This window comes from Quercus lobata, chromosome 11, assembly GCF_001633185.2.
Source record: "Quercus lobata isolate SW786 chromosome 11, ValleyOak3.0 Primary Assembly, whole genome shotgun sequence".
NCBI classification, from domain to species: domain Eukaryota; kingdom Viridiplantae; phylum Streptophyta; class Magnoliopsida; order Fagales; family Fagaceae; genus Quercus; species Quercus lobata.
The window spans coordinates 32,431,067-32,453,123 of record NC_044914.1 but is presented as its reverse complement, the minus strand read 5'-3'; positions in this window follow the sequence as shown (position 1 = coordinate 32,453,123).

Genomic DNA, 22,057 nt, shown 5'->3' with positions numbered 1-22,057 from the left:
TTGAAAAAATTTGCTAAGTGTTTTTTGCGACTGGAAGTCTCACTTGCGAGGGAGTCGCGAGCTGAGCCGCGAAAATCTCTGTGTACCCCTCGCAACTAGACCTTCCACTCGCGAACAAGTTGCTAAAACTGACCCTCGATTGAGTTGCCAAAACAGGGCAACACTGTTTTTTGAAATTTTCAGTTTTTGAAGAACAAAATACTTTCCAAAAACAATTAAAATACTCAAAAATATTTTTGTGTTTGAATCAACAAAGATTGAGCATGTGAAAACACATTTATCAAGTATAATCACACAAATGAATATGACATTCATTGAACATAAACTTGTGTGTTGTGTGTGGATATCAACAATGAGATAGTCCTTAGTCTAATGTGAAACTTCAATGATCAATTCAATCAAGGCATACACAATTAGCACTAGATCATGTGACCCATCTCAATTATAGAAGTATACATATATGACTTCCCACAAGACTTGATTACATAACTTGGAGCTTTACATTTGGCTCCACTTTTAATCATAACATTTAATCTTTTTGATCCTTTTGAAACAATCACCTCTCATTGTGAGAATGATATTTGATACTTCACCTTGATGAGATAGCCTTTGGCTTTTTGAAAAAATCATACACTTTATTTTTGGTCGCTTTCCCTTTTTCCTAGTTAAATACTAGTATGTGCAACAAGTTTTTGCAGCTCAATATCTCTTTACATTTGGAGATTTACATTTGGTGAGCTCTTTTTAGCAAAAAAATAAAGAGTGGGAAGATATATAGGCACAAGTCTATGCATGTCTCAAGATCAACATAACCATTCACTAATCATTCATGACAAGTTTGAAGATCTATTTACAACAGTCACATAGATTTCAGGAATTCTTCCACAGTGATAAGAGTGCAAAGGAACAAGCTACTCTTGTAAATGCACAAAGCCATTTGCACAAAGGTACAAGGCAAAACAAGTTTTGAAACAAAACTCAACAATGTCGGTCAAACTTTTTGATTTTCTACTTTTTATGTGGTTTTTGGATTTTTGACACATAAGAAGGAAAAGATTGATCAAAAGCAACAAAAAAATTTTGAATGAAAGAATGCAAAAACAAACAAACAAAGTCACAAAGTATAGGAAGTATTGATGCATGGACATGTTGTAATGCTTATGCATGAGTACCCTTTTTCACCCACACGTCACTTGCATTTGGGGTGATTTCCTTATAGGATTAGGTACGAGAGTTAGGGCTTTCAAACCTTCGTGTGAAGGTTTCCAAGCAGTAGGCTTGGCGCAGTGACCAATCTTGCAGCACTTGTAACAACGCCTTTCCTTGCCACCCTTGCTTGGGCGACGGCAGCGGTGAAAGCACCAATCATCTTCATCACGTCCATCATTCCGGGATCACCACTTTGATCTCTTGATGGTTCACCAGCCCAATTTCTCCTGTCATTTCTAGGTCCTCGTGACCTTGGAGCAGTTGCACTATTCATTGCTCTCAGCTTTTGACAATTTGGTCAAGTATGCCCTTGAAGTCCGCAGTGATGACACACATAGTTCGATCTAGGACCTCTTTGTGGTCGTGGACGAGACTTGGCTCGGGATTCAGACCTGTCCACAGATTGATTACAGGGGTTGTTCAACATCCCTTGGTTCTCCACATTCCTCTTCTCCTCCATCTTGGGCTTCTCAGCAGTAGGGTCAACCTCAAATGGCTCTTTGGCCTTTATAAACTTCACTTCTTTTGTGATATTGCCCGATGAACTACTCCCTCCGGTGTATCCCAACTCGGATTTGTCTGAAAAATGCTTTTGAGATGAAATAACATCATCTAGCTTCTTGGTGGAGACCCTCTCTATCTTGGCATTTTCTTGCACAACCTCTTGCTCCAGAAATCTCACTTTTATGTAGGCTTCTGACAGTTCACCATTCAGTGTCTCTATCTCACATTTGGCCTCCTTATAGCGAATTAGGAGACTTTTATAGTCCTCCTCTGCCTTCTTCATCTTTCTCACAGTTGCCTTGGCCACCCTTGTGTACTCACCCGACTTCTCCAGGAGTGAATTATAATTCTCTTGAAGATTGGTTGTGCTTTCATCTTCTTCTACATCTATCTATAGGAATTGGTAACCATCACCGTGGAAAAAAAATATACAGTCTTACAAACTTATGATTGTCGACATTCCCATCTCTTAAGAAAAAGGAAAAGAAAGGTATGATTGTGTTTGTTTTTATCTATTTTAAAAACATCATTGACAAATACCCAAAACCAATTAACCCAAGTACTCTAAACAAAAGCAAACCAAATGTGACACAAATATCCTAAAGAAAGCAGATTCTAACCAATACCTTTTATCAAAACAAAATCTAACCTAGAAACAGAAATCAAAGATTTAAAATCAATCTGACTAGAATACCCAAATTCTCTCTGCTCAACTGATTCATCTCTTCATTTTAGTTTTTATTGAACATTTGACGAAAATTTATCCTTCAAATGGTACAACTGACGAAACAATACAATGTTTCGCTTTTTAATTGTAAATGTGGCAGAAAGTTAAATAAGTTTTTTTTTCCCCCCTATGTGGCAACACAACCTTAATTATAGGGCAAAGTTTTTGCTTTTATATATAGTATTAGATATTAGATTAGATATGATAAATGAGATATATATATATATATAAATATATATATATATATATATCAATCACCATCTAAATCTACAATAACTTCCTTTTGATAAAAAAGCACAAAATAATCAAATGCAAACATGTGCTATATTTATAAAAGAATACCAACTAAAAAAAAAAAAAAAGGCAGCACCTGCTTAAACCTTTTCTTAGTCTAATCAAATGCAGACGTGCTATATTATTTTTATTTTTTATTTTTTAAAGAATTCCTACCAAACTACATGACATAGTGTAAGAATTAAAGGGAATAAACTTCATGGCATCAAAAAAAGGAAATGAACATGGAATCAGAACCAAAGTTGTAGATTACAAATACTTGATGTTGTAGCGAAGCTAAATTGGATTCGATCATAGCTAATCAATTCTCAAGTAGCACTGAATTCCATAATGGAAAAATGAAATATCACCTTACTAGCATGGATATGACAATTTTATAGAACCCAGGGATAATGCCATCCATCACCATGTAACTAAAGCCTAGTTCACTCACACCACAAGGATCCTCGGCTAAAATGTTGATGTTATTCTTAAAATGTTTCTCCCACAGTAATAGCTTACTAGCATCAGGGGCATCTATGTAGTGCGAGAATAATACAAACCCTAAGAGAAAAGCATGCTAATTCAAACTACATTATGTCGAAATCCAAGTTCAAAGTTGAGCATATAACTTGCAGCATGGTTAGAACTTAAAAGTAGAGTGGAGAAACTTACCATCTCCACCACACACAGGTACACACACACACACCCCCACCAAAAGAAAAAAAAAAAAAAAAAAAGAGTAAAAAGTAAAAGAAAAACAGAGCCAACAACTTATAATTAGATCTAAATAACTTTTCCTAAAGATAACGGGAAAAAATCAACATACTTTTCAGTTTAACAATGCACAATATATACACATCTATGATACATATCCTAATTCCTACAAGACTCAATTTATTCACATATAACAAAGGAAACAGGCGTAAGATGTACTCGGGCTTGATTTCTGTAATCGGTCATCTAAAATGAGTTGCCATCTTCTTCCATACTAAATTGTACACAGTCACTGATATTAATTTTTAGGATTATTAATTACAGATGCATTGAATTAAGAAGCCTAGCATTGAAAAGAAAAAGAATAAAAACATAAACATTTACATTTGCTAAAGAAATAGAAAGGTCAAACAGAATTGAATATTGCAGAGAGCAAGTCCCAAGTAATTGGAATTAATATATATATATATATATATATAATTCAAATTGAATTTCAAAAAAGCACCTTCTCATACAAACTTAAACAAAAGAAACAGAAATATAGTGGAAAAGTTACTAAGGTTTATAGTACCATAGACCAAAGTCAAGGAAATAAAAGTTGTGTGCAAAACTGCATTTAACTTTTTTTTTTTTTAATAATTATAACAATGTACAAATAAGTGAATAACTTGATCTTCAATCTAATATTTCTTAACACATACATAAGACACAATGGTAATCAATAGTAAACAGTTCACCAATTGATTTTTTTTTTTTTTTTTTTTTACACCTTCCCTCCATCCTTTCAATAGTTATTGCAACTGCCATACGATCTGCTACTCTGCTGCTCTAACACATCTCTTCTCTGCAACATTATTTTGTAAAATCTGAAAGTTTAGTGTATAACAATTTATAATGTTTTCTAAGTGAAATTTTGGTTTTCTGGTTTTCTGTATTGCAATTTGTTATGATTCTAGTTTCATAACATAATTGAGAGCATTAACATACCATACACAAATGATACATGTTTTTTTTTATAATGATGTCCACAAAGAACACAATTGAAGGATGATTCTTTCATGGACCAATCTAATTACAATTCTAATATCATAACATGATTGAGAGCACTAATAAAACATACACCGATATATATATATATATATATATATATATATATTTTGCAGGTATATCCAAGTGATTATAACATGATCCATAACATGAATTTTTGAAACATTTCATTAGTTAATATAAAGACATAATACATAAGCTAAGATATAGGCAGTAGGAACATTAAAAAATCTTATCAAATTAATATGAAATTGAAGTATTCTAAACATAATATACAAAGTTTGAGAAAAATGATTTGGCAATTTTTCTGTTATTTGAATCTTAAAAATTTCTCCTGTGTTAAAGCCAAAAACAGTTCTAATTGTAAGATATCACATTAAGGAATCATGAATGAAAAGAAAAGATACCAAGTGTCAAATTTAAAGATAACTACTATAAAAATAAAAAACAAAAGAGTCAGCAGTGAAGTTGGATAGAGACAATTAAACATCTTACACTTCTAAAGTGATCGAGCAGAGGAGGCACCCAATATAAAATTTCTTCGCAGATTCACACTGGCTTTTATAAAGTGCCATTCAAAAACAACAGACCCAAAAAAATAAAATTTTAAAATAAAACTTTGGTGTGGTTTTGATTATTAAAGAATTGTGTTTTGAGTGACAGAAAAAATCTTCATCTTAATCTAAATGGGAAAACAAATTCAAAATAAAAGTGGCCCAAATGGGCAAAATCGATTCTAGATACTTAAAACCAATTTAAGCCAAGTCAGATACCCTAAACACAACAACTTCTAACCAAAATCCCTCAAACCCAAATCTAACTAATCTGTTTATACTAATTAAACAAAACTACTCCTAATCGAAAAACGTAGATCATAATAGCATCCCTCAAAGAGATCCATGTTAATGCTTCTAAAATACCTAGATAAGGAAAAAGCCCAATTTCCATTTTTTATTCCTACCCTATTCGTGTGGCTAATATTTTTTTTGTAGAATAATCTATTGCTCTATTTTTAAACGGACGCCATAAATAGATACCCACACATCAATTTAACCAAATACCCAAAACAAAACCAAATCTAACTTAAATACCTTAATAAAAAATATAACCCAAAAAGTTAATAAAAATAGAATCCAGCCAAATTATAAAAAACTGATCATAATTAATGCACAAATTGAAAAGTAAAGAGAAAACTAACCAGTAGAGAAATTGAAAGACGTTCTCTGATTGCAAACTATGGATATATGGGCAATGGATTTTTTTTTTTTTTTTTTTTTTTTTTTTTTTTCCGGGTAGTTTGGGATTGAGGCTTTACTTCCAACCGCTTGATGTTTTAAGTGGGGTTTTTCTCGGCGGTATATGGGTGGAGGCTAGGCTGATGGAAAGAGAACTCAACGGTTAGGGTTTTTGATTTTAAGAAAGACAGAGAGAATGACTAAATTTGTCGAAAGGAAAAGGAGAATCGGAATGGAAGAGATTGTGTGTCTGCAGTTCTAGTGGTCGGAGTATGGCAAGGGGACTGGCAGAGGCAGGATCGCCTCTCTCTTTTTCAGTTTCTTTCACCGTGTCTTCATCGCCTCTCTCTCTTCTTGTTTCTTTCTCTGTGTCTTCATAGCCTCTCTCTCGATTTGATCGCCTCTCTATTTCTACTTATGTGTACTCTTTAATTTTAACCGGTAATTTTTTGTTATTTATAATGAGAGGATTTTAAACGGTGTTGTAGCATTACCAAACAATGTAATTTATCGCTTTTTAACTTAGACGTGGCTGAATTTTAGATAGTCACTTTTCCTACATGGCAGCACCTCCATAATTGTAAGAAAGGCTTCTGCTTTTATATATAGTATTAGATGAGGTTTGGATTTTGTTCCTATTAAATTATTGGAGATCTATTCATAAAGAAATTGTTGAGGTATTTTGGTTTTATTTGATTTAATTTTTGAGGATAAATTTTAGTTGCTAAGAAGGCCTTGCACACTTGTAGGGTGCTTACTTTATAAGCATGCGGCAGTTGTCACGTGCCTATCTTTATAGTTGGGTTTGGGACATGACAATTTGTCATGGCTCCACAACTAAGCCCACCCCAGTGAGTACAAACCAAAAATGTATTACACAATCAGAATCTTCCACTGCTTCTCCCTTGGGTGAATCTCTTAATGCTAAGCGCCCTATACCTCCAACCTATGTTCAATCCAAGTTACCTACTAAGCGACGGCTGGTTTCTTGTGGTAATGAACTCAATCTCGAAATATTGGCAGAGGTTGTCTCCTAACCCTGCCAGAACCAATGATTCTACTATGTTGGAACTATCAAGGGCTTAGGAACTAGCAGATAGTTTAAGAGCTCGTTGATTTAATACAGGCACATGATCCTGCAGTTGTTCTTTTAGTCAAAACATGGTTGGATACAGCAAGGCTAGATGGTATTTGTGAAAAGTTATGAATGGGGCATAAGCATGGGGTAGCTAGAGTAAATCGAGGTGGAGGCTTAGCTTTATTGTGGAAGCAAGATATTGATATAAGGGTTGATGATTCATCCCCTAACTTTATTGATACTATTTTCAATAGTGGCAAAGAAAATTCTTAGCGACTCTCTGGTTTTTATGGAGCCCTGGAGATGCATAATCATCATATTTCTAGGAATATTTTGTATCACCTAAATCATAAATTTTCAATCCCTTGGTTGTGTGTAGGAGATTTTAATGAAATTGGTTGGGCTTATGAGAAGTATAGAGGCAGAAACAAACCTTACAAGCAGATGCAGGATTTTTGTGATATCCTAGACGAATGTGGTTTCGTTGATCTGGGATTTTTGGGGAATATGTTTACATGGTGTTAAAACTTTCAATCCCTTGGTTGTGTGTAGGTGATTTTAACGAAATTGGCTGGGCTCATGAGAAGTATGGAGGCAAAAATGAACCTTACAATCAGAAGCAAGATTTTTGTGATATCCTAGACGAATGTGGTTTCATTGATCTGGGATTTGTCGGGAGTAAGTTTACATGGTGTAAAAATTATCCCGATGGAAGTACTATTTGGGAGTGGTTGGGTGGAGCAGTGTGCAATGATGAATGGCTAACTTCTTTTCCAGCCTCCAAGGTGGTGCATGTGGAATGTGGATCCTCCGACCACAAGCCTATCATTATTTACCCCCTTGTTATTCCACAGCGAAGACAAAAACCATAGCAATTCGAACAGGTTTGGTTGGAAGAGGATGGCTGACACAACATGGTGAACTCGGCATGAAATATCAAATCACCAAGTCTTCCTATTGCCTAGGTAGAAGCCAAGATTGGAAGCTATCAAATAAAATTACAAAAGTGGAGTAAGCAATGTTTTGGCAACATTACACATGAGGTAGTAGAAAAAATAAAGCTTTTGAAACTTGCATAAATTTTGGTGTAGAGGGGGGGGGGGGGTAGCTATGAGAACATCTTGAATTTGAAGAGGGAGATCCAAGGTTTATTGATGAAGGAAGAACAACTATGGCAGCAATGGTCTAAATCCCATTGGATTTCTTAGGGTGATAGAAATACTGCTTTCTTCAGTAGGACATCCCAAAGGTTCCGTTGGAATTGTATTCATTGTCTTCAGAATCAAGCGGGAGAACTTTGTTGTGGTGATGATAATGTTGTTGCTTTACTAGTGGATTATTACAAATCCTAGTGTACTACTGCTTACCCATCTGATATTGATGTTGTGCTTTAGTTTGTTCCATAGGTTGTCACAAATGAGATGAATGCTTTGCTTACCCATGATTTCACTAGAGAGGAGGTGAAAATAGCTCTAAAGCATATGACACCTCTCAAAGCCCCAAGCCTTGATGGTTTGCCTCCCATTTTTTTCCAACACTACTGGCAAAGTATTGGAGATGATGTGTCTAAAGCTTTCCTTTCATGCCTCAATACGGGCTGCATCTCACTTGGGATTATTCACACCTACATCACCTTAATTCCAAAGGTCAAGAGCCCATAGCATGTCACATAATTTCGGCCCATCGCTTTGTGCAATATTCTTTATAAGATGATTTCAAAGTCTTGGCAAACCGGTTGAAGAGAATCCTACCCCAAATTATTTCGAAATCTCAAAGTGCTTTTTAGTATGACAAAGCAATATCTGACAATATCTTGGTGCCGTTTGAGACACTCCACCATATGAAGACTAAGAAATCTGGAAAATCCGGGTTTATGACCATGAAGTTGGATATGAGTAAAGCATATGACAGGGTGGAATGAGATTTCCTTCTTCATTTGATGGGGAAGATGGGTTTCCATAGAAGGTGGATTGGGCTTATCTCAACATGCATCAGTTCAATAATGTATTCTGTTCTAGTCAATGGGGAACCAAGGGGCAATATAATCCCAACCAGAGGTATTAGACAAGGTGACCCTCTCTCACCTTATCTCTTTCTATTATGTTCTGAAGGACTAACAGGTCTCATCAAAAAAGCAGTTTCTAAAAATAAAATTCGAGGATTTTCTCTTTGTAAGAATAGGCCCAAGATTTCACAACAATTTTTTTGCTAATGATACTTTACTGTTTTGTTGAGCTCAATTGGGGGATATAAATTGTATCAAAAATATTCTTGAGGTGTATGAAAGAGCCTTAGGGCAACAGATTAACAAAGACAAGACCACACTTTTCTTTAGTAGATCTGTTTCTCCAGCAACTAAGGAAACAATCAAAGTGCTATTAGGAGTCCCAGAAATAAAAGAATATGAAAAGTATCTTGGTTTGCCAACAGTGGTGGGGAGAAACAAAAAAAAGCTAGCTTCAATTTTATCAAAGAGCGGGTGTGGGAGAAGATCCAAGGATGGAAGGAAAAAATGCTATTTCAAGTCGGTAAGAAGTTCTTCTCAAAGTGGTGGTGCAAGCCATTCCCACTTTTGCTATGAGCTGCTTTCTTTTACCTATTGTTCTTTGCCAGGATATTGAGATGATGATTAGGAAATTTTGGTGGGGCAAACTTGGGGATTGAAGTAAAATTCATTGGAAGAAGTGGGAAATTCATATCAAGCCAAAGATGAAGGTGGCTTTGGATTTAAAGACCTTTATAAATTTAACGAGGCTATGTTAGCAAAGCAGGTGTGAAGATTAATTCCTAATACAGACTCTCTATTCTACAAATTTTTTTAAGCAAAATACTTTCCAAATTACTTGATTTTTGAAGCAAAAGCAAAGTCGGGGTCATATGCCGGGAAAAGTATTCTGAAAGCTTGGAAAGTTATAGTGCAAGGTGCAAAGTGGCGTGTGGGTGATGGATGTGAAATAAAACTTTCAAAGATTGGTGGCTGCCTGGAAATAGTGGAGATCATGTGATTCCACAAAACCTATCCCTACCTACCTCTAGAACAGTTTCTCATCTCATAGATCCAACTACAAAGGCATGGGATTTTAGCCTCATTGATTCAATTTTTCTCCCAAGTGATGCTCAGGCAATCAAAGCAATCCCGTTGTTCTCTCTCCCTCAAAAAGACCATATGTATTGGCCGTTGAAAAATCATGGTTGCTACTCCATTAAGTCCAGGTACTAGATGTTGTGTAAGGGAGATGAAGCTTCAATCCCAATCCCAGATGCAACTCGGCAGTTTTGGAAGGGAATTTGGAGATTGCAAGTTCCAAGGAAGATCAAACATTTTATGTGGAAAGCATGCCGTAATGCCCTCCCCACAAAAGTGAATTTGGTGAGACAAAAAATCCTGGAAGTTAATACATGCTAGAATTGTGATAGGTGTCCAGAATCTATTACTCATGCGTTGTGGGAGTGTGAATCAATACAGGCTGTTTGGACTCTGCATTTCAGGTGGGTAAACAGAGCTCACACTACTAGTCTCTTATTTGAAGAACTAATCTGTTTATCCGACAAAAATTGCAAGCAATGGAGTTATTTGCTACTACAGCATGGTATATCTAGTGTCGAAGAAATAATTTGAGGTATAAAAGTTTTAAAACCGAAGAATCAAATCAAAAAGGAAGAAAAGAAACGAATCAAAAGAAGAAAGAAGCAAAGAGATGAAGTTTGGGTTAAACGACAATGCTATAGTCAGTTGCTGAAGTACTGTAGACTAAACTACAAGTAGCTTAGTAGTGTATTTTAGTAGAATGCCTTCACATGTGCAATAACTAACGTACACGTGTTGTAACTGATCCTGTATAAGTTGGGATATTTTTTTATGCTTTATTTTGTTTATAGACTCAATTACTTGTACAGATTCATTCAGTTTGTTGAATACAGGTTTCTTCAACTCCAATTCTCTCTCTCGCTCTCTATTTCTTCCTTTAGATTCTCTGTGCTTTCTTATATGGTATCAGAGGTTGAGCCTTTGTCAATGGTATCAAACACTGAAACTACTTCATCTTCTTCCTTTCAGTGCAAGCTTTCTCCAATGGAAGATCCATGCAGTCTATTCTTTTTATACCATGGTGAATCCCCTGGTGCGATCCTTGTTGCTCAACCTTTGACTGAGGACAATTACCCTACTTGGGCTAGAGCAATGAGAATGGCTTTGGATGCCAAGAGTAAACTTGGTTTTGTTGATGGTTCCATCACTGCATCAATGGCAGTCACACCACTCGAGAATCAAGCTTGGTTAAAGTGCAATTCAATGATCTCATCATGGATCTTGAATTCAGTTTCACCTCACATCACTACTAGTGTCATTTACAGAGACATTGCCTTTGCAGTGTGGAATGCACTCAAGAATCGGTTTTTACAAGCCAATGGACCAAGAATTTCTCAACTTCAGAAGCAAATCTCCACTGTAATACAAGGGGATTCTACAGTGACAAGCTTCTTCACTGATTTTCAAGCCTCTTGGGATCAATTGCTAAATCTCAAGCCTTTACCATGTTGTTCATGTGGTAAATGCACTTGTGGTGTAAATGATAAGATAGCATGATAGGCCAAAAACGAATTGACCCCTTGTGATAAATTAACCAATTAACTTAGCCAAGTGAATTAATTAAGTTAATTAACTTGCAAACATGTGGTAGTACAAATAAATCACCAATAAACTAAGTATGCAGTGGAAAATAAATTTGACATGGTGATTTGTTTATGAATGGGGAAAACCTACACGGCAAAAATCCCCCCGGGTGATTTTAAGGTCACCACTCCCGAAATTCCACTATTATCACAACAAGTGGTTACAAGTAAAGGAATCCTAGTACCTTATACCAATCTACAATTGAACCCTTACCCCAATACCCAATTGGACTTATTCTGTAGTTACAATTTCTCATTTTGATGCACGGTTTCCAAGTATGTGACTAACCAATTGCGCGGATCCCAATACGCAACTTCAATCACCAACTAGAGAAGGTTGTTGGCTGCAAAGTTTTTCAGTTCATCCACACGATGAAGATCAAGAAGATGCTTGGTCACAAAACCCTATGGTGCACATACATAGCAACTTCTTCAGAAGAGATGAACTAGGGAAAAACTTTGTCTTCGGTCATAATCTGCTTGAACAAACTATTCTCAAAGCTTGTGCAACTTGTGAACACTTTGACGGCTCTTAAAATAATCCTTTTATATGTCTAGGATTATGAGAAAAGAAAACCCAAACACATAAACACGGATTGGAGTCAAAACATAATTGAAACTCTGTTTTTCATAAACCTCGACAGATACCCTATCTGTCGAGTTGCTGTCGAGCTTCAGGGCTGAACAACTCTTTAAGCTGGATAGATAGCTAGCTGTCGAGCTTTAATGACAGCCACTTTTCAGCTTGAATCTTGGACAGACTTGCATGGCTTCAATACTTGATCTTGAAACACAGTTTCTTGAAGTATTAAAAACACCTAGATCTACACAATTACAAGTAAAGTGCGTTTTGTCAAAGAATTAGCCAATTACATAAAATAGTGACATATGTTCCTAACAAGTGAATCACATATGTCCTAACATAGCACATCTTTATCATTAAGACTCAATCATGTAGTTCCTTAATGGACTGAATGATTGCTATTCACAAGTCAAGACTTAGATCCTTATGATGGAACATGTTCCGTCAATAGACAAGACCTTTTTGGTAATCTAGGAGGAAAGGTAAAGATCATCAGCTTTTAAAGGCACCCCTTCAGTTGATTCAGCTGCACTTGTTGTTAAGAACCAAGCCTTCAATCAAGGTTCTTCTTCAAACAACAATAATGGCAAGAATTTCAAAGGAAATGTTGGAAAAGGAAAACTTGTGTGCAACCACTATGGAAAGCTTGGTCACATCATGGAGAAATGTTACAAGTTTGTTGGATTTCCTCCAGGTTACAAGAAGAAAGGAAGAGTTGCCAAAGCTAATTAGGTCATGGTTGATGGTGATCAAGGCCAATTTGAAGTTGTATCTCATAATAGTCCTTTCTCTTTTACTTCAAAACAGCATCAACAATTGACCTCTATGCTGAACTCTCATGTATCCACTTCTGGTAATTCCAATGATGCTATTCACACAACCAATTCTGCTATTTCAGGTAATCTTTGTGCCTTTTTCCAAGATTCTGTTTGCTTGAATATGCAGCATTCAATATTTGCTAACAATCCTGTCAATAAAATAGCTTATGGTAAGGAAACTTGGGTTCTTGACACTGAGGCAACAGATCATATTGTCCATTTAGTTAAATTATTCACTAAAATCACTAGTTTAGTTTCATCTTTTGTTCAATTGCCTAATGGTTAAAGGGTTGTTGTCACACACATTGGCACTATTCAAGTAACAGCTAGTTTAGTTCTTGAGAATGTGTTATGTGTTCCTCCTTTCACCTTCAATTTGATCTCAGTCAGTCAATTGACAAAATGTCTGTCATGTTGTTTTGTTTTCTTGTCCAATATGTGTTTTATACAAGACCTTTCTTGTTGGAAAACGATTGGAGTGGGTAAACTACATAACAACCTTTACTTGCTGCAATCTTCAACTTCTTGCAAATCTGATTTCGCAGTGTCTTTTATTCTAGAGTCTGTTTTTAGTTCTTTTGTTAATAATGTTTCAGATGTTCCTGTCATTACCAAGCCATACCTTTGGCATCTTAGACTAGGACATGCTTCAAATGCCAAACTTCATGCTTTGCATGATTGTATTCCTGATGTAAACAATGTACATAGTAATAAAGATTGTGCACTTTGTCCCATTGCTAAATAGAAATGATTGCCCTTTCCTTTCTTTAATCATCTGTCTAAATGTGCTTTTGATCTTATCCATTGTGATGTTTGGGGATCTTTTGCCAAGATTACTCATGATAGTTTTAGGTATTTTCTTACCATTGTGGATGATGCCACTAGAACCACATGGGTGTATCTTATGAAAACCAAATTAGAAACTAGACCCTTATTGATTTCCTTTTACAAGATGATATCCACACAATTTCACACTAATATCAAGGCTATTAGGACTGACAATGCTCAAGAGTTTTTCCTAAAAGATTTCTATGCTAACCATGGAATTTTGCATCAGCATTCATGTGTTGCCACTCCACAATAGAATTTAGTTGTGGAAAGGAAACACCAACATATTTTGAGCATTGCAAGAGCCTTAAGGTTTTAGTCTAATGTGGCTCTTTCTTTTTGGGGTGAATGTGTCTTAACTGCTGTGTATATCATCAACAGATTGCCTTCTTCCACCGTAGGGAATAAAACACCCTTTGAGAAGCTTTATAACAAACTTCCTTCCTATGATCATCTAAAAGTCTTTGGTTGTCTTTGTTTTGCTTCTACTTTGACTCATAATAGGTCAACATTTGATCCTAGATTTATTCCATGTGTTTTTCTGGGTTATCCTTTTGGTGTTAAAGGTTTTAAAGTACTTAATTTGGCTACTAAGAAAATCTTTGTTTCTAGGGATGTTATCTTTCATGAAATTGTGTTTCCCTTCATTTCATCCACTTATTCTTCTTCACCTCACTCCACCATCACTTTGCCTTATCTTTTTCCTTCCCTAGACCCTTACATTGATCCTTTACCTACTGCTTCTTATCCTATATAGAAGTAGATTTCCATTTGGTCAGTGACAAGGTGCAAGATAAAGTCATTAGGTTGTTCTTCACTCCTACACATTCACAGTTAGTAGATCTCCTCATAAAGCTCTTAGTGGTCAACAATTGAAAGCACTACTTACCAAGATGAGCATTGTGAACATCTACAATTCTGGTTCTCATCTTGAGGTGGAGTATCAAAGTTGTACAACTGAAGAACTAGATCAGAAAGGAAGAAAAGAAATGAATCAAAAGAAAGAAGCAAAGAGATGAAGTCTGAGTTAAATGACAGTGCTATAGGCAGGTGCTGAAGTACTGTAGACTAAACTACAAGTAGCTTAGTAGTGTATTTAAGTAGAATGCTTTCACACATCCAATAACTAACCTACACATGTGCTATAACTGATCCCATATAAGTTGGGATATTTGTTTATGCTTTATATTGTATATAGACTTAATTACTTGTACAGATTCATTCAATTAGTTGAATACAAGTTTCTTCAACTCCAATTCTCTCTCGAGCTCTCTATTTCTTCCTTTAGATTCTCTATGCTTTCTTATATGAGGGTCAATGAACCAGTGGTGCCGTTGAATAGGGTTACAGGTGAGGCTTACCAATACCTAACCACATTTCATTATGGACAGCCTATACCTACCCGACCTACAGAGAGGAGGAATATCAAATGGAAACCACCTTTGTCAAGATTGTACAAGACCAATTTTAACGGTGCAATGTTTGAAGAATCAAGTGAAGCAAGAACTAGTGTGGTTATCCGAAACTATAAAGGTGAAGTCAAGGCATCCCTATTAGAAAAAATCTAGAAGCCATCCTCGGTGGAAACTGTTCAACTTCTATTAGCTAGACAGGCGATCTTACTAGTACAGGAGCTTGGTTTTGCTGATTCCATTTTCAAAGGCGATTATGAAAAAGTCATAATAGCACTTCAAAACGATGAACGGTTGAACTCGTCTATAGGTTTTTTTAATTCAAGACACCTTGTCTTTTGTAAACTTCCTTTGGAGTTGGTCATTCTCTCATATTGGTAGGCAAGGTAATCCTGTAGCACATGCCTTAGCTAGGAGAGCTAGACTTTCTTTTCCCCTTCAAGTTTGGATGGAACTATCCCTCCAGAGTTACATTATGTTTTAAGTTCTGATTTTTCAATATTGCAATAAAAGTTTAATTGAAGGATTCCTCAAAAAAAAAAAAAAAAAAAAAGGGAGCAAAAATCAAAGAGTCTAAATTCAATTAAATTCTAAATTGAATTTTAATTGAAGTTCAATTTTTTGTCATGTGTCCCATCTAATTTTTTTAATTTTTGTTGCAAGTGGATTATTGGGTGCAAAAACTAAAGAGTCTAGATCCAATTAGATTTTAAATCATATATATGTGTGTGTGTGTGTGTGTGTGTGTGTAATTATAATTGGTTTTAAATGTACCCGTGTATATGCACGGGATTACACACTAGTTTTTTAATAATCAAAAAGTCACTTCTTGCACAAATATCAAAGTAACAAATTAAAAAATTATGCGAAATCAAATTTCAATGGCTAAAAGGTACCCTTTGAAATAAAATTTAATGTATTCAATAATGAGAAATTAATTACAATTGATTCTATTAAAGACATATTTTTATGTAATTGGCATATCCTTTGACAAAACGAACTTTACTTGTATTTGGGTAAATTTAAGCAGGTTCAAGATGATCATTACAAGTGGTTAAATTGAACATAACAAGATTACTCAAGAACTACCCAAGAAAAGTGCAATCTGCAGGTCTTGATACCTCTTCGACAGAAGCTCAATCTGTCGAGATTCATTAAAGCTTGACACATGTCTCGATCTATTGAGCTTACGGAATTCAAACTATAGCCAGCAACCTTTTTATTCTAAAAAGCTATTTGTTTATGAGTTTGTATACTCTTTATAGGACTAGGAAAACCCAAGGTTTGTGGGTTTGTATAATCCTTATTAGACAAGGAAAGCCTAAGGTTTATGTAAACTTATTTAGAATAAAAGTGCCCATTAAAGTCCCATTTAAAGGAGGTGGAAAGAGAAAAACCTAACCCTAGAGAGCTTCATAAGGTTTTCTTTTTGAAGCCCTAGCCTCCTCCTACAAAAGAAAGAGTTTTTGCTGCGTTTCTTGTATGCCTTTGGGTTCTATAACCAAGCAAAGTCTCTTGCACCAACATTGAAGATCTTATTGGTGTTTCTATGTGAAGCTGCTACAAATCAACTACAACAATCAAAGGGTTGCTGTGGAGTTAGTCACGTACTGGGATCCGTGCATCATTGGTTAGTCACGTACTAGGAGTCGTGCATTGAATGGAGAGATTGCCGCTACATCATAAGTCCAATTGGGTATTGGGATAAGGGTTCAACTATAGGTTGGTATTAGGTATTGAGATTCCTTTTACTTGTAACCACTTGTTTTTATAATAGTGGATTCTCAGGAGTGATGACCTTAAATTCATCCGGTGAGGTTTTGCCTCGGTGTTTTTCCCCATTCGTAAACAAATCACCTGTCAAATTTATTTTCCGTTGCATTTAACTTAGTTGGTGATTTGTTTATGCTATCACGCTTATTGCATGTAGTGGAATCTAATTAATTTCACTTGGCTAAATTAATTGATTAAGTTACCAAATGGGTCAATACATTCTTGGCCTATCAAGTGGTATTAGAGCAGACACACTCTGATTAGGTTTTAATATTTGCTGTGTGATCCATTGATCCCTATTGTCATGGAAACTCTTGATTGTTTTGATTTACATAATCTTGTGTTAAATGATGATGATGATATTCAAGATGCCTATTGTAAGCTTTATAATTTTTGTATGAGATCTCTTAGAAGTTCTACAAAATTAAAAACTAAATTTATAAAGGTCAAGCTTGAAAAAGATGATTTGATTGCAAAATTGGATGAAGCAAATAATTTGAATGAGAATTTTAAAAATCAAATTTCATCTCAAGTTGAAAAAATTAAGAGTTTGGAAGAGCAACTAGTTGAAAATTTAACTAGTGCCAAACTGAGCCTAACTCAAAAGAAAAAGATTTTTATATTCCTCCATTTAAAAGGAATAATGAAGAGTTGAAGGCTAATATTGCTAGGATAGACAAAGGTAAAAATTCTAATGTTAATGCTGAAGTTTCTAAACCTATGTCTAAAACTCTTTCTAGGAAGAATAAAAATTCTGAATTTGTCCCCACTTGTCATCATTGTCATATTGTTGGTTATATTAGGCCAAATTGTCCTAAATTAAGGTCTTTGTCAACCTCTAAGGTTATACCTCCTTCTAGGAAGCATAGTAGTTCGAAAATTACTCATGTTTGTCACCATTGTGGTGTTTCTAGTCACATTTGTCCTAATTGTTTCAAGTTGTTTCCTCATAAGCGAGTGTCAAATAGGTCTCATCCTTTGTCTAAAGGCTCTGTATCTATTCTTGGTGAGTTATTAAAAGCTTTGAGCTTTTTTACTCAATTTCAGTTGAATTCTAATTCCTCTATGTCCTTTAGTAGTCATACTAGGACACGTGCATTTTCATCTTCATGGCCAAAGACTCGTACATTAACTCTCTTGCTTGATTTCTTATCTTTTTTGGAATCATGCTTTCATGCATATGCATCTAGTTTTATGCTTTACTTTGTTCAACATGTTTTTGTTTGTTTGTTTTTAGTTTTGCTTTATTTTGTTTTGCATAAATTGAAAAATCAAAAAAATATAAAAACAGTGTGTGTTTTGTGTACATTGGTACTTGTGTACCTTTGATGGCCATTGAGACAAAGTTTTCCAAACTTTGTATCTTTTGTAGCTTAGATGAGCATCTCTACGCACAACTAAGCAAGTAAGCTTTGTGACTTGTGTTTATGATGAGTAAGATTAAGTAATCTCTTATAATTAATACTCATATCACTCTTTTTGACGAGAAAGACTAAAAAATCCCAAGAGAAAGGCATAAATAACTATCTCACCACTAAAGCTCGTCAATCATGAATAACATCTGTATGCTTCGGCATAGCAAAATTATGATGTTTTTGGCTTAACATAATTGGATATTTCTTTTCTCTTTTATATGCCCATGCATGATATGCTCAAAAGAAAAAATATGCAAAGAAAAATCGAAAGCAAAATAAACAAAATGCTTTTAAATATGGTTGCAAGCGTGTTTCTAGGAGATGTGGGAATTATAGGATGCATCTCGAAGGTGATAATTCCCATCAAACAGTTATGATTGTGTGTGAGTTATATTGATTTTCTCATATCTCAAATCGTCATAACATGTAGACACTTATGCAATCTTGCGATGTTTTTCACACACAACAAGCAAAATTCTTTGCTACTTTTGATACATATGCAGGTACAATGTGATTTGGCCATCACAAGGAATACATGTGTTAATGAATACTCACTAAACTGTCTTGACTTGTTTTGTGTGTGTTTTGGATCATGAATGCTTTGCATTTTTTTTTGTTGAGAGATGTTTTGGGAGCTTAATATGTTGATTGGATTTTTGTTTGAGTAGCTTGTTTGTTGCATTCATCTTTATGTGTTTTTCCCTTCTTGAAAAACCTATTTTCTTCAAGCTTGACAACTTCTCGACAGATCCTCAACAGATTCTTTTCTATCATCCTTGATAGAAACCTCGACAGATCCTCGATCCATTGAGAATAATTCTTGTGCTCTCTATCTGCTCAACACATCCTCAACAGATTCTCGATCCATCGAGGTTTCTGGGCTTCTTCTCGACACATCCTTGACAGATACTTCGATTTATCAAGATCCTTTTGTTGTCGATTCCTATTTCTTCTTCTCTCATGCATTTAGACATAGGTTTCATTCTTTTTAGGGGATTTTTTTTTTTTTTTTTTTTTGTGTCTTGCTAAAATTTTTGGGATGGGTGTTGTTTAATTGATCTTATATGCTCATGCATTGCATTCTATGGTCATTATAACATTGCCATGCATTGTTCTATCTTTTCTTTCTTTCATGTACCTCTTCCCACTGTGATTCTGTTTTCTTTTTCTTATAGGTCTATGGTTCCTTGCTCTCCTCGTTCCCTTTGTGTCTGTTTTTTGTCTATCTTCGGTCAAGTCTTTTGACTTTTTATGCCCTTTGACAATCGTCTCAAAAATGGGGAGAATTTTGAGAATTGAATGTCATTCCTTAAGGGGAGTAATAGACTTAGGGGGAGAATTTCATTTTAAAGGGAAGAAAGTTTTTGATGTAACTAACTTAGGGGGAGAGTTAGTTTGATACACTTTGATATTGATATATTTTTTGTGTTGTGTATCTTTTGGTTTTGTAACCATTTACATACATCATGTGTTGTTTCTATATTTGATGATGATGTATGTGTTTCACTCTTTATCTCACATATGTTGTTTCTTTTCTCTATTTATACACATGTTTCTTGTTTATTTAACTTGTCATTATTTTCCACATGGTACCTTGATGTGTTTTGTTTAGTGCCTTTCAGGAAAGACAAGTTAAAGCCAAGTCAATATTTCGAACCTTCTTCTTGCAGCAACTTCCAAGGTTTAGATCTTTTAGACTAGGCTTATTTATTTTGTAATTTTGAGTAGAATGTATTCTAGGACATTCAATGTACTCTTGTGGTTTTGTCATGGATTGCCAAAGGGGGAGATTGTTTAGGACATATTTTTATGTAATTAACATATCCTTTGACAAAAAGCACTTTACTTGTATTTGGGTAAATCTAAGTAGGTTCAAGATGATCATTACAAATGGTTAAATTGAAGACATGAAGATTACTTAAGAACTGCTTAAGAAAAGTGCAATCTACAGGTCTCTATACCTCCTCGACAGAAGCTCGATTTGTCGAGATTCATTAAAGCTCGACACATGTCTCCATCTATCGAGCATACGAAATTCAAACTGTAGCCAGCAACCTTTTTATTCTAAAAGGCTATTGATTATGGGTTTGTATAATCCTTATAGGACTAGAAAAACCCAAGGTTTGTGGGTTTGAATAATCCTTATTGGACTAGGAAAGCCCAAGGTTTATGTAAACCTATTTGGAATAGAAGAGCCCATTAAGCTCCTATTTAAAGGAGGTGGAAAAAGAAAAATCTAACCTTAGAGAGCTTCATAAGGTTTTCTTTTTAAAACCCTAGCCTCCTCCTATAGAAGAAAGAGTTCTTGCTGCATTTCTTGTACGCCTTTGGGTTCTATAACCAAGCAAAGTCTCTTGCACCAACATTAAAGATCTTATTGGTGTTTTTATGTGAAGCTGCTGCAAATCAACTACAATCAATGGGTTGCTGTGGAGTTAGTCACGTACTGGGATCCGTGCATCATTGGTTAGTCACGTACTAGGAGTCGTGCATTGAACAGAGAGATTGCCGCTACATCACAAGTCCAATTGGGTATTGGGTAAGGGTTCAACTATAGGTTGGTATTAGATATTGGGATTCCTTTTATTTGTAACCGCTTGTTTTGATAATAGTGGATTCTTGGGAGTGGTGACCTTAAATTCACCGGGTGGGGTTTTGCCTCGGTGGTTTTCCCCATTCGTAAACAAATCACATGTGTCAAATTTATTTTCCGCTGCATTTAACATAGTTGGTGATTTGTTTGTGCTACCACGCTTATTGCATGTAATTGAATCTAATTAATTTCACTTGACTAAATTAGTTGATTAAGTTACCAAAGAGGTCAATACATTCTTGGCCTATCAGATTCTTAAAATGATTAATCATAATTGATAACATGTCAAAATTCCATTATTTTAAATCCAAAGAAATGATGAACTTTAATTCAAGAAATAATCCAAATGAATAATTATGTATTTTGATTGTTTAAGGAATTATTTATTTTTCATAAATGATAATTAATTAATAATTAGAAAATCTAAATATTCTTAAGGTAAATTTGATTTGAAAATGGGTTAATTTTGATGACAAACTAAAAAGTATCCCCTTAAATTTGATAAGAATGAAAATAGGCACCAAAAGTTAGTGTTGGGTCCCAAATAAGATTAACAATAATATTAGCAATCCAAAATAACAATCACACATAAGAACACAAAATTTATGCGGAAAACCCTTTTCTCTTTGAAGGGAAAAACCACGGGACAAACTCCAAATCAATTTATTATTTATCAAATCAATTACAATAATTCTTGTGTAAGTCTCATGGCTAAAGAAAAATCTCTCTTATTTTTCTTTATTCTCACACACATTAATTATCTCTCTCAAAGGCGGCAACACTTTGCTCTCTCCTTTCTATTTTCTTCTCCACACATAGCTCTCTTGGCTGTCTTCTTTTCTCTAAGTGGCCCTCTCTTTTTTCTTGTGCGGCTTCCTTTTTCTTTGCTTTCTCTTCAATATGTGGCACACCCACATTCTTTTTATGCACAAAAAAAGCTTTAGCCACCTTAGACTTCTTTTCCTAGCATAATAGGAATTCCTAACATGACTTGAGTTAGGATTCTTACAAGTATTAATTATTAAACACAACTCCTACTTACATTTGGAGTAGGATTCTAGGACTTGTCAACCACGTTCACCTATTTCTAATTGAAATAGAATTCCATCAATGCTTGCATGGGCTGGACTTCTATTAGGTGTCGTGCACCGTCCAACAATCTCCCCCTCAGCCC